The sequence below is a fragment of the Nicotiana tabacum genome, chromosome 12, assembly GCF_000715075.1.
Source record: "Nicotiana tabacum cultivar K326 chromosome 12, ASM71507v2, whole genome shotgun sequence".
NCBI classification, from domain to species: domain Eukaryota; kingdom Viridiplantae; phylum Streptophyta; class Magnoliopsida; order Solanales; family Solanaceae; genus Nicotiana; species Nicotiana tabacum.
This window is the reverse complement of record NC_134091.1, coordinates 39160712-39174322: the sequence shown is the minus strand read 5'-3', so window position 1 is coordinate 39174322 and position 13611 is coordinate 39160712.

The window sequence follows — 13611 nt, the reverse complement described above, 5'->3', positions numbered from 1 at the left end:
CATCTATTTCTTTTGTGTACTGATTTTCATGCCTGAGATACTCAGTAAATTATTAGTACCGATGCCATATTTACCAGGGCCTGCGTTTCATGCCCGCAGGTGCAGGAAGGCAAGCCGACTTTCCCCATTCTTAGGATCCTTTATAAGCGAGAGTTGGCGTGATCCATTTGATCCGGAGCTGCTTTTGATTTTGGTACGATATAATTGTGTGTATATATATGGGTATGATGTGGCTCAGTCCCGTCTTTGTACAGTTGTATTTCTATTAGAGGTCTGTAGACAGTTATGTGTAGTTGGATAGTATGTGGCCTTGTCGGCTTCCAGTTTTGGGTATATTGTTGTCTATAGCAGCCTTGCCGGCTCGCCCCACTGTATTCCGTTGTATATGTACATATGGATTTTGTACAGGTTTCCCTCATGTTTGTTATTTATGTTTATATCATAGACGAATGCTTGAGGGTGTTCGATAGGTAGGACTCGGGCACTCGTCGCGGCCCATCGGTTTGGGTCGTGACAAAAGTGGTATCAGAGCAGTTCTGTCCTAGGGTTGTCTACAGACCGTGTCTAGTAGAGTCTTGTTTATGGGTGTGTTGTGCACCACACTTATAGACAAGAGGCTACAGGATATATAGGATGTTATCCTCTCTTTTTATCTTAGATCGTGCGATACAAGAATTCATGTTCCTAACGATATATTATATTTTCAATGATGTCTCCAAAGAGTACGACCACCCAGAAGGGAAAGTCCATGGCTGGTGAGACTACTAGTCGAGCACCACGAGTTACCAGGGCTCGGGGAGAGTCTCATGGTGAGGTTCCATCTCAGACTTCACATACCCCACCCTTTCCACAAGAGCTCCAAGGGGCACCAGCTCCAGTGCATGCCCCTATACATTCAAGCCCTCAGCTGGGATGCACCGGTTCAGGAGATGAGAGATGTTATTCAGTTATTAAATCGATTAGTAGCCGCACATGCTCGGCGTCAGGAAGTAGGTATTGGTCATGCAGATAGGTCCGTCAGTGCGAGGGTTCGTGGTTTTATTAATTTAGACCCTCCGGTATTCACGGGGGCAGATCCAAACGAGGACCCTCGGGTATTTATCGATAGAATGCAGAGGACGTTGAGGATAATGAAGGCACTGTGATTGAGTCAGTTGAGCTAGCTTCCTATAGACTCCAAGATGTTGTAGTTAATTGGTACGAGTCTTGGGAATTGTCCAGAGATGAGGATGCCCCTCCAGCGGTATGGCAGGAGTTTACAAAAGCTTTTCTTTGTCATTATGTGCCACCAGAGCTTAGACGGGCCAGAGTTGATAGGTTCTTGGCCATTCGGCAGGGTAACATGAGTGTTCGAGAATACAGTCTTCAGTTTGATTCATTGGCTAGGTATGCTCCCACTATTGTATCTAAGACAGAGGATCGGGTTCACCGGCTCATGATGGGATTAGAGCCGCACTTTCTTAATGATTGTACATTAGTCTCACTTCAGCCATACATGGATATTTTAGGAATACGCTCAGGGTGTAGAGGAGCGTAAGCAGAAGCAGAGGGTCGATTGTGAGCATAATAGGGCCTAGAATAAGAGAGTGAGGTCTTCGAGTCCTTCTGGTGAGTTTCAAGGTGGTCAAAGACCACAATACCCGAGGTATCCAGCCCAGCCATCGGCTAGTGCGCCCCCTCAGTTGGGTGGTAAGAGATTTGATCGTTCCACATATTTAGGGTCTGGTCAGAATTTCAAGGCCTCAGGTTCTCATTATAGGGATGAGTCAACTCAGATGAGGCCGCCCTTGCCACGATGTGCTCAATGTGGTAAGCGGCATACCAGGAAGTGTCATATGGTGTTGGGTGTTTGTTATACTTGTGGTTATCCGGGCCACATTATGAGGGATTGTCCGCTGAGAGGTGATACTAGCATAGCTCAGCCAGCGGGATCTGTAGCTGGTTCGTCATTATCAGTATGCCCCCCTGGCAAAGGTTCACAAGCACCAATGAGTCGTGGTAGAGGCAGAGGCGGAGCATCTAGCTCGAGCGGTCCTCAGAACCGCATTTATGCGTTGGCAGGACGACAGGATCAGGAGTCATCGCCTGATGTTGTTAAGGGGAATATTATCAGTCTTCTCATATGATGTATATGCACTGATTGACCCAGGTTCCACCTTATCATATGTTACTCTTTTGATTTCTAGTAAGTTTGGGATAAAACCTGAATTGGTTAAACCTTTTGAGGTATCTACACCTGTTGGAGACTTAGTGGTAGCTAAGCGAGTATATAGGGGTTGTATAATAGTGGTTCATAGTCGATCTACCGTAGCGGACCTAATCGAGTTAGACATGGTAGAATTTGATGTTATAATGGATATGGATTGGTTGGCTTCTTGTCATGACAACGTTGATTGTAGATCAAAGATTATCCGATTTCAATTTCCAGGGGAGCCCGTTTTGGAGTGGAAAGGTAATACGACATCGCCGAGAGGTAGATTTATTTCCTATCTCAAGGCAAGGAATATTCTCATAAAGGGTTGTATTTATCACTTAGTTCGAGTTCAGGATGTGGAAGTAGAGTCACCAACCATTCAGTCCATCCCTGTGGTTAATGCGTTTCCCGGTGTTTTCCTGATGAACTTTCGGGTCTTCCGCCAGAGCGAGAAATTGAGTTTGCTATCGACCTACTACTAGATACTCACCCAATATCTATTCCTCCCTATAGAATGGCCCCCGCAGAACTGAAGGAGTTGAAGGAACAACTAATGGACTTGCTTGAAAAAGGCTTTATTAGACCTAGTACATCACCGTGGGGAGCACCTGTGTTATTTGTGAGGAAGAAAGATGGTTCCTTACGGATATGTATTGATTATAGACAGTTGAATAAGGTGACCATCAAGAATAAGTACCCGCTCCCGAGGATTGATGATTTATTTGATCAGTTGCAAGGTGCCAAGTGTTTTTCAAAGATAGACTTGAGGTCCGGGTACCAGCAGGTAAGGGTTAAGGAGTAAGATATTCCGAAGACATCATTCAGGACCAGATACGGGCACTTTGAAATTCGTGTTATGTCGTTCGGTTTGACTAATGCCCCAGCAGTATTCATGGATTTGATGAACCGTGTGTTCGGGCCCTTTTTAGATCTGTTCGTAATTGTATTTATTGATGATATATTGGTGTATTCTCGTTTAGAGGCTGAGCATGCAGATCAATTATGTACTGTGCTCAGAGTTCTACAAAAAGGAAAGTTGTATGCAAAATTCTCTAAATGTGAATTCTGGTTAAAATCTGTAGCTTTCCTTGGGCATATCATTTCGAGTGAAGGTATCCGGGTTGATACACAAAAGATTGAGGTAGTAAAGACTTGGCCTAGACCCACGACACCGACGGAGGTTCATAGCTTTCTCGGTTTGGCAGGTTATTACAGGAGATTTGTAAAGGGATTTTCTTCCCTTTCAGCACCTTTGACAAAGTTGACTTAGAAGAGAGCAAAGTTTCAATGGACTGATGCTTGCGAATGGAGTTTCCAGACATTGAAGGACAGATTGACTTTTGCACCGGTTCTAATGCTCCCAGAAGGGACCGATGGTTATGTTATCTATTGTGATGCCTCAGGCATTGGATTGGGTTGTGTACTGATGCAGCATGGTAAGGTTATAGATTATGCTTCTAGACAACTGATAAAGCACGAGAAGAATTACCCGACCCACGATTTAGAGGTAGCCACTGTGATTCATGCACTAAAGATGTGGAGGCACTACTTGTATGGCATTCATTTTGATATCTATACGGATCATAAGAGCCTCCGGTATATCTTCAAGCAAAAAGAATTGAATTTACATCAAAGGAGGTGGTTGGAGCTACTTAAAGATTATGACGTTGATATTTTATACCATCCGGGGAAGGCGAACGTGGTAGTTGATGCCCTCAGCCGTAGATCTATGGGTAGCCTATCATATTTACAGCCAGATAAGAGGGGAATAGCCCATGAGATTCATCAGCTAGCTAGTCTTGGAGTTCGATTACTGGACTCAGGTGATATTGGAATTACTATTCAGGATACGGCAACATCCTCGTTAGTAACTGAAGTGAAGGAACGCCAGTACGAGGATCCTGTGTTAGTTCATTATAGGGATACCACCCCTCAGAAGGATAAGACACCGTTTGAGATTACGGAAGATGGGGTCCTCAGATATCGAGGACGATTATGTGTCCCTAATATTGCAGGGCTGCGTCGGCAGGTTATGGGAGAAACTCATTATTCTATCCATCCAGGAGCAACAAAGATGTATCATGATATCAAGGAGGTATATTGGTGGGACAGAATGAAAAAGGATATAGCGGAGTTTGTTGCTCAACGACTTAACTGTCAGCAGGTTAAGATTGAGCATCAAAACCCCGTGGATTATTGCAGGCTATGGAGATTCCGACTTGGAAATAGGAAGTAATTAATATGGATTTCATCGTAGGGTTACCTTGTACCCAGCGTAAGTTTGATTCTATATGGGTGATTGTTGATAGGCTTTCAAAATCAGCCCATTTTCTGCCCGTTAGGACTACATATTCTGCAGAGGATTATGCAAGGCTTTATATTAAGGAGATAGTACGACTACATGGTGTCCCTGTCTCTATTATCTCCGATCGAGGAGCTCAATTTACGGCTAACTTCTGGAGGTCTTTCCAAAAAGGATTAGGGACTCGGGTAAGTCTAAGTACAATATTTCATCACCAGACAGACGGACAAGCTGAGCGTACTATTCAGACACTTGAGGATATGTTACGAGCTTGTGTGATAGACATTAAGGGTAGCTGGGATAATCATCTGCCTCTTATTGAGTTTGCATATAATAATAGCTACCATTCCAGTATTCAGATGGCAGCATACGAAGCTCTTTACGGACGGAAGTATAGGTTACATATAGGGTGGTTCGATGTTGGGAAAATTACGTTAGTAGGACCAGAATTGGTACAGCAGGCAATCAAAAAAATTAAGCTTATACAGGAAAGGCTATTAGCAGCTCAAAGCCGTCAGAAGTCTTATGCGGATAATTGGCGGCGAGACTTGGAATTTCAGGTTAACGATTGGGTATTCCTAAAGGTATCACCGATGAAAGGCGTTATGAGGTTCGGAAAAATGGGAAAACTTGGCCCTCGGTACATTGTACCATATAGGATCATACGCAAGGTAGGCCAAGTAGCATATGAGTTAGACTTGCCTTCGGACTTAGAATCTGTACATCCAGTCTTTCATGTGTCTATACTCCGTAAATGTATCGGAGATCCTTCCAGAATCATGTCAGTTGATGACGTTCAGGTCACCGAGTACCTATCATATGAAGAAACACCCATTACTATATTAGACAGACAGGTTCGGAGATTGAGAACTAAATATGTAGCTTCGGTGAAAGTACTTTGGAGAAACAACAATGTGGAAGAAATGACTCAGGAGGCCGAGGAAGACATGAACTCTAAATACCCCTACTTATTTCCTCCTCCATAGAAGGGTCCGACTGAGACGTCATAACCTTAAGGTACGTGTATGGATTATTGTGTTAGTTATTGTCATTGGTCGTGTGAGGCCATTGTCGTTAATAATGATTGTGGTCCTATGTGGCGTTGAATTATTGAGTTTCTAGCGGAAGAGTTGGTAGTAGTATTGTTACAAAGGTGACTCTGCCAAAGTTATACAGATCCCAGGGAGATAAACATTCGAGGATGAATGTTTCTAAGAGGGGAAGGATGTTACATCTCGCATTTTCGTATGTTAAAGTTTCGTCTTCAGTTAATTGACATAAACTCGGGGATGAGAGTATCTTGAGGTTAGTATATTTATGCTATTTATAACAAGCAATAAGTAAGTGCCATGAAGAAAAGGGTACACGAATTAAAGAAAATGAGTTTCGTTGAAGGTTGTCGATTTGGGATAAAATACGGTACGAGCTATAATAATCAATATTTATGGACTAGTACCATGCAAGGTACCATATGACCGTGATAGTATTATGTATAAGGTATATTTAAAAAAAAATTAAGTAATTTGAGATAATTCTTAGATATGCGAATAATTGGTTAATTACCGGGTAGCGGAATATTACCTTATTAGTTAATTAATTATTAGATAAGATTAAACTTTCCTACCCCCATCCTCACGTGTCAGCCCCCTCACCTTCTAATTAATGACTCATTAATCATTTAAAATAGGTGTCACATTGTTAGAAGATAAAGTCCACTTTACCGATGCTATAACTTTGCACCTATCGATTGTCTTTAGTTGATGTATTTTGACCAAAAAATATAGTTATCTAGTTAGGGATCAAGGCATAGCTATTGTGTATAGCTACCTAAAAATAAGATTTGAAATACATAAAAAATTCCAAAAGTATCAAAATTTAAGGGCCTGTTGGGTTATCAAACCAAACGTGTTTCTTCTTTGTTTTCAAATATATGGTAAATGGGGTATGGTGCAAAGTTTGATGCATATGATGGCTTACACTTGATCGCTGAATTTCAGTATGAATCTTTCCATTTCTGAGAGTTTGCATATAGCTATCTTTATTGTCGCAATTGACGTATATTAAAAGGATTGTCAAGAGAATCGGTTCAGGTATGTTAAGGCAATCTCTTCTTTCTTTTTGGCATGATCAATACGATACAAATGAAACGAGCAAATGCACATTTTTCATAAATGACTCTATTCATAGAAATATTAGGGGTGTCTATATTCTTGATTCCCCATGTGAATTATTATTATATTTTTTGTTCATGGTTCTCAGAAAAATACGTATTTGATAAAATTTATCTGACAGGCATATTATTTTTATGACATTTCGAGAAAATCTTATTAACGTATTTCTTAAGTATTTCATGCATTTATACATGTACATTGACCCATGACCAGATGGTATTATATTCGTGTATATTATATGTATATGGGATATGGAAAAAGGTTACGGCGTTATATACGCACCACCACCTGATCAGCTGGTATACATTGATGATTTTACCCACAGTGGCCGAGATAATATGATGGGATGCCCTTAGAGGCCTGATGATGTTATGTACACCTATACCTATGCATGACACTACATTCATACGCACGTGAATGACGTTATAAATGTTTCAGGATCTGCAAAGTTACGTGAATTTTACATGCGGAATTCGTTATTCCATGTTTCATCTATTTCTTTTGTGTACTGATTTTCATGCCTGACATACTCAGTACATTATTCGTACCGACGCCATTTTTCCCAGGACCTGCGTTTCATGCCCGCATGTGCAGGAAGGCAAGCCGACTTTTCCCATTCTTAGGATCCTTGATAAGCGAGAGTTGGCGTGATCCACTTGATCCGGAGCTGCTTTTGATTTTGGTACGATATAATTGTGTATATATATATGGGTATGACGTGGATCAGTCCTGTCTTTGTACAGTTGTATTTCTATTAGAGGTCTGTAGACAGTTATGTGTAGTTGGATAGTATGTGGCCTTGTCGGCTTCCAGTTTTGGGTATATTATTGTCTATAGCAGCCTTGCCGGCTCGCCCCACTGTATTCTGTTGTATATGTACATATGGCTTTTGTACAGATTTCCCTCATGTACGTTATATATGTTTATATCTTAGACGCATGCTTGAGGGTGTTCGATAGGTAGGACTCGGGCACTCGTCGCGGGCCATCGATTTGGGTCGTGACAAAAGTGGTATCAGAGCAGTTATGTCATAGGGTTGTCTACAGACCGTGTCTAGTAGAGTCTTGTTTATGGGTGTGTTGTGCACCACACTTATAAATAATAGGCTACAGGACATATAGGATGTTATCCTCCCCTCTTATCTTAGATTGTGCAATATAAGAAATTCATATTCCTAACGATATGTTATATTTTAAACAATGCCTCCAAAGACTACAGCAGCCCAGAAGGGAAAGTCCGTGGCTGGTGAGACTACTAGTCAACCGCCACGAGTTACCAGGGCTCGGGGAGAGTCTTATAGTGAGATTCCATCTCAAATGTCACATACCCTGCCCTTTCTAGAAGAGCTTCAAGGGGCACCAACACCAGCGCCCGCCCCTGTACATTCAAGCCCTCAGCTGGATGCACCGGTTCAGGAGATGAGAGATGTTATTCAGTTATTAAATCGATTAGTAGCCGCACATGCTCGGCGTCAGGAAGTAGGTATTGGTCATGCAGATAGGTCCGTCAGTGCGAGGGTTCGTGGTTTTATTCATTTAGACCCTCCCGTATTCACGGGGGCAGATCCAAACGAGGACCCTCGGGTATTTATCGATAGAATGCAGAGGACGTTGAGGGTAATGAAGGCACTGCGACTGAGTCAGTTGAGCTAGCTTCCTATAGACTCCAAGATGTTGTAGTTAATTGGTACGAGTCTTAGGAATTGTCCAGAGGTGAGGATGCCCCTCCAGCAGTATGGCAGGAGTTTACAGAAGCTTTTCTTTGTCATTATCTGCCACCAGAGCTTAGACGGGCCAGAGTTGATAGGTTCTTGACCATTCGGCAGGGTAACATGAGTGTTCGAGAATACAGTCTTCAGTTTGATTCGTTGGCTAGGTATGCTCCCACTATTGTATCTAAGACAGAGGATCGGGTTTACCGGTTCGTGATGGGATTAGAGCCGCACTTGCTTAACGATTGTACATTAGTCTCACTTCAGCCAGACATGGATATTTCTCGTATTCAGGAATACGCTCAGGGTGTAGAGGAGCGTAAGAAGAAGCAGAGGGCCGATCGTGAGCATAATAGGGCCTAGAATAAGAGAGCGAGGTCTTCGAGTCCTTCTGGTGAGTTTCAAGGTGGTCAAAGACCACAATACCCAAGGTATCCAGCCCAGCCATCGGCTAGTGCGCCCCCTCAGTTGGGCGGTAAGAGATTTGATCGTTCCACATATTCAGGGTCTGGTTAGAATTTAAAGGCCTCAGGTTTTCATTATAGGGGTGAGTCAACTCAGATGAGGCCGCCCTTGCCACGATGTGCTCAATGTGGTAAGCGGCATACCAGGAAGTGTCATATGGTGTTGGGTGTTTGTTATACTTGTGGTTATCCGTGCCACATTATGAGGGATTGTTCGCTGAGAGATGATACAAGCATAGCTCAGCCAGCGGGTTCTGTAGCTGGTTCGTCATTATCAGTACGCCCCCCAGGCAAGGTTCACAAGCACCAATGAGTTGTGGTAGAGGCAGAGGCGGAGCATCTAGCTCGAGCGGACCTCAGAACCGCATTTATGCATTGGCGGGATGACAGGATCAGGAATCATCGCCTGATGTTGTTAAGGGGAATATTATCAGTCTTCTCATATGATGTATATGCACTGATTGACCCAGGTTCCACCTTATCATATGTTACTCTTTTGATTTCTAGTAAGTTTGGGATAAAACCTGAATTGGTTAAACCTTTTGAGGTATCTACACCTGTTGGAGGACTTAGTGGTAGCTAAGCGAGTATATAGGGGTTGTATAATAGTGGTTCATAGTCGATCTACCGTAGCGGACCTAATCGAGTTAGACATGGTAGAATTTGATGTTATAATGGATATGGATTGGTTGGCTTCTTGTCATGACAATGTTGATTGTAGATCAAAGATTATCCGATTTCAATTTCCAGGGGAGCCCGTTTTGGAGTGGAAAGGTAATACGACATCGCCGAGAGGTAGATTTATTTCCTATCTCAAGGCAAGGAATATTCTCATAAAGGGTTATATTTATCACTTAGTTCGAGTTCAGGATGTGGAAGTAGAGTCACCAACCATTCAGTCCATCCCTGTGGTTAATGAGTTTCCTGATGAACTTTCGGGGCTTCCGCCAAAGCGAGAAATTGAGTTTGCTATTGACCTACTACCAGATACTCACCCTATATCTATTTCTCCATATAGAATGGCCCCCGCATAGCTGAAGAAGTTGAAGGAACAACTAATGGACTTGCTTAAAAAAGGCTTTATTAGACCTAGTACATCACCGTGGGGAGCACCTGTGTTATTTGTGAGGAAGAAAGATGGTTCCTTGCGGATGTGTATTGATTATAGACAGTTGAATAAGGTGACGATCAAGAATAAGTACCCGCTCCCGAGGATTGATGATTTATTTGATCAGTTGCAAGGTGCCAAGTATTTTTCAAAGATAGACTTGAGGTCTGGGTACTAGCAGGTAAGGGTTAAGGAGGAAGATATTCCGAAGACAGCATTCAGGACCAGATACGGGCACTTTGAAATTCGTGTTAGGTCGTTCGGTTTGACCAATGCCCAACAGTATTAATAGATTTGATGAACCGTGTGTTCGGGCCCTTTTTAGATCTGTTCGTAATTGTATTCATCGACGATATATTGGTGTATTATCGTTCAGATGCTAAGCATGCAGATCATTTGTGTATTGTGCTCAGAGTTCTACAAAAAGGAAATTTGTATGCAAAATTCTCTAAATGTGAATTCTGGTTGAACTCTGTAGCTTTCCTTGGGCATATCATTTCGAGTGAAGGTATCCGGGTTGATACACAAAAGATTAAGACAATAAAGACTTGGCCTAGACCCACGACACCGACGGAGGTTCGTAGCTTTCTCGGTTTAGCAGGTTATTATAGGAGATTTGTAGAGGGATTTTCTTCCCTTTCATCACCTTTGACAAAGTTGACTTAGAAGAGAGCAAAGTTTCAGTGGACTGATGCTTGCTAACGGAGTTTCCAGGCATTGAAGGACAGATTGACTTCTGCACCGGTTCTAATGCTCCCAGAAGGGACCGATGGTTATGTTATCTATTGTGATGCCTCGGGCGTTGGGCTGGGTTGTTTACTGATGTAGCATGGTAAGGTTGTAGCTTATGCTTCTAGACAGCTGATAAAGCACGAGAAGAATTACCCGACCCACGATTTAGAGTTAGCCGCAGTGATTCATACACTAAAGATGTGGAGGCACTACTAGTATGGCATTAATGTTGATATCTATACGGATCATAAGAGCCTCCAGTATATCTTCAAGCAAAAAGAATTGAATTTACGTCAAAGGTGGTGGTTGGAGCTACTTAAAGATTATGACGTTGATATTTTATACCATTCGGGGAAGGCGAACGTGGTAGTAGATGCCCTCAACCGTAGATCTATGGGTAGCCTGTCATATTTACAGCTAGAGAAGAGGGGAATAGCCCGTGAGATTCATCAGCTAGCTAGTCTTGGAGTTCGATTACTGGACTCAGGTGATATTGGAATTACTATTCAGGATACGGCAATATCCTCGTTAGTAACTGAAGTGAAGGAACGCCAGTACAAGGATCCTGTGTTAGTTCATTACAGGGATACCACCCCTCAGAAGGAGAAAATACCATTTGAGATTACAGAAGATGGGGTCCTTAAATATCGAGGACGATTATGTGTCCCTAATATTGCAGGGCTGCGTCGGCAGGTTATGGGAGAAACTCATTATTCTATCCATCCAGGAGCAACAAAGATGTATCATGATATCAAGGAGGTATATTGGTGGGACAGAATGAAAAAGGATATAGCGGAGTTTATTGCTCAACGTCTTAACTGTCAGCAGGTTAAGATTGAGCATCAAAAGCCCCGTGGATTATTGCAGGCTATGGAGATTCCGACTTGGAAATGGGAAGTAATTTATATGGATTTCATCGTAGTCTTACCTTGTACCCAGTGTAAGTTTGATTCTATATGGGTGATTGTTGATAGGCTTATAAAATCAGCCCATTTTCTGCCCGTTAGGACTACATATTCTGCAGAGGATTATGCAAGGCTTTATATTAAGGAGATAGTACGACTACATGGTGTCCCTGTCTCTATTATGTCCGATCGAGGAGCTCAATTTATGGCTAACTTCTGGAGGTCCTTCCAAAAATGATTAGGGACTCAGGTAAGTCTAAGTACAATATTTCATCCCCAGACAGACGGACAAGCTGAGCGTACTATTCAGACACTTGAGGATATGTTACGAGCTTGTGTGATAGACATTAAGGGTAGCTGGGATGATCATCTGTCGCTTATTGAGTTTGCATATAATAATAGCTACTATTCCAGTATTCAGATGGCTCCATACGAAGCTCTTTACGGACGGAAGTGTAGATTGCCTATAGGGTGGTTCGATGTTGGGGAAACTACGTTAGTAGGACCAGAATTGGTATAGCAAGCAATCCAGAAAATTAAGCTTATACAAGAAAGGCTATTAGCAGCTCAAAGCCGTCAGAAGTCTTATAAGGATAATCGACGGCGAGACTTGGAATTTCAGGTTGACGATTGGGTATTCCTAAAGGTATCACTGATGAAAGGCCTTATGAGGTTAGGAAAAGGGGAAAACTTAGCCCTCGGTACATTGTACCATATAGGATCATACGCACGGTAGGCCAAGTAGCATATGAGTTAGACTTACCTTCGGACTTGGAGTCTGTACATCCAGTCTTTCATGTGTCTATGCTCCGTAAGTGTATCAGAGATCCTTCCAGAATCGTGTCAGTTGATGACGTTCAGGTCACCGAGCACCTATCATATGAAGAAACACCCATTGCTATATTAGACAGACAGGTTCAGAGATTGAGAACTAAAGATGTAGCTTCGGTAAAAGTACTTTGGAGAAATAACAATGTGGAAGAAATGACTTGGGTGGCCAAGGAAGACATGAAGTCTAGATATCCCTATTTATTTCCTCCTCCAGAGAAGGATCCGACTGAGACGTCATAACCTTAAGGTATGTGTATGGATTCTTGTGTTAGTTATTGTCATTGGTCGTGTGAGGCCATTGTCGTTATTGATGATTGTGGTCCTATGTGGCATTGAATTATTGTGTTTTTACAGGAAGAGTTGGTAGTAGTATTGTTATAAAGGCGACTCTGCCAAAGTTATACAGATCCCGGGGAGATAAAAATTCGAGGATGAATGTTTCTAAGAGGGGAAGGATGTTACATCTCGCGTTTTCATATGTTAAAGTTTCGTGTTTAGTTAATTGACATAAACTCGGGGATGAATTATCTGAAAGTTAACATATTTATGCTATTTATAACAGGCAATAAGTAAGTGCCATGAAGGAAAGGGTACACGAATTAAAGAAAATGAGTTTCATTGAAGGTTGTCGATTTGGGATAAAATATGGTCCGAGCTATAATACCCAATATTTATGGACTAGTACCATGCAAGGTACCATATGACCGTGATAGTATGATGTATAAGGTATATTAAAAAAAATAAGTAAAATTTTAAGTAATTTGAGATAATTCTTAATTATGCGGGTAATTGGTTAATTACAGGGTAGCGGAATATTACCTAATTAGTTAATTTAATTATTAGATACCCATCCTCACGTGTCAGCCCCCTCACCTTCTAATTAATGACTCATTAATCATTTAAAATAGGTGTCACATTGTTAGAAGATAAAGTCCACTTTACTGATGCTATAACTTTGCACCTATCGATTGTCTTTAGTTGATGTATTTTGACCAAAAAATATAGTTATCTAGTTAGGGATCAAGGCATAGCTATTGTGTATAGCTACCTAAAAATAAGATTTGAAATACATAAAAAATTTCCAGAAGTATCAAAATTTAAGGGGATGTTGAGTTGTCAAACCAAACGTGTTTCTTCTTTGTTTTCAAATATATGGTAAATGGGGTATGGTGCAAAGTTTGATGCATATGATG